The sequence below is a fragment of the Acanthisitta chloris genome, unplaced genomic scaffold (genome assembly GCF_000695815.1).
Source record: "Acanthisitta chloris isolate BGI_N310 unplaced genomic scaffold, ASM69581v1 scaffold20030, whole genome shotgun sequence".
NCBI classification, from domain to species: domain Eukaryota; kingdom Metazoa; phylum Chordata; class Aves; order Passeriformes; family Acanthisittidae; genus Acanthisitta; species Acanthisitta chloris.
This window is the reverse complement of record NW_008653561.1, coordinates 10649-11448: the sequence shown is the minus strand read 5'-3', so window position 1 is coordinate 11448 and position 800 is coordinate 10649. Positions and strand designations below refer to the sequence as shown.

General features: G+C 54.8%; 1 protein-coding gene across 1 annotated transcript in view; it reads right to left on the bottom strand.

Annotated features, from left to right (window-relative positions):
* Positions 1 to 800, bottom strand: part of GPD2 (glycerol-3-phosphate dehydrogenase 2 (mitochondrial)) — a gene marked incomplete at its 5' end in the record, with an annotated part of 11745 nt that overhangs the window by 300 nt on the left and 10645 nt on the right. The gene's annotated exons all lie outside the window — the stretch shown is intronic.

Below are 800 nucleotides of genomic sequence, written 5' to 3'. Positions count from 1 at the left end.
TCGCTTCTCGGGGGCGGCCCTGCCACAGCTCCCCCACGGCATCGGCTGGGTGGGAAAGGCCTCTGAGAGCATCGAGCCCACCCTGTGAGCCACCACCACTGCGCCAGCTAGCGCAGAGCACTCAGTGCCACCTCCAGTCCTTTCCTGGACACCTCCAGGGGTGGTGACTCCACCATCTCCCTGGGCAGCTCCAGGGGGCTGAGGCACTGGCACAGGGGGCCCAGAGCAGCTGTGGCTGTCCCATCCCGGGGAGTGTCCCAGGACAGACGACAGGGCTGGGAGCAGCCTGGGCTGGTGGGAGGTGTCCCTGCCCTTATCTTCCATGGCTCCTGATCCACCACTGACCCCAGACCCTTTTCTCTCCCATGCCCTTCTCTGTAGAGACACTATACTTGACTTCCACAACTCTTTCAAATCCAAATTCCTTTACAGACTTTTAGAGACAATTTGCCTTGAAGTGCTGGAGGTTGGACTCTGCTCTCTCCCAGCGAACACTCACTAGTGCTAAGGTTTTAGTTAATTCTCTTTTATCCCATGGATAAAGGAGCATTAGAGTTGAAATTACCTGCAGTCAGCTCAGCAAAGACTGCTGGGGAAGCAATTGGCACTGGCAAAATGCAATTTCTTATCCCACTAAGAATCCCTCAGATTCCTTCCCTTCTGCAGGAAAATCTATCCATTGCAGCTGGACCTGTACAGATGTGGTGTCAGCCCACAAAAGGTTGCTCCTCTGGCACTGCCAGGAAAACAAGAGTTTCTGCTCTGCCAGGACCCCAGAGAAAATCTGCTGTTGGGAAAAA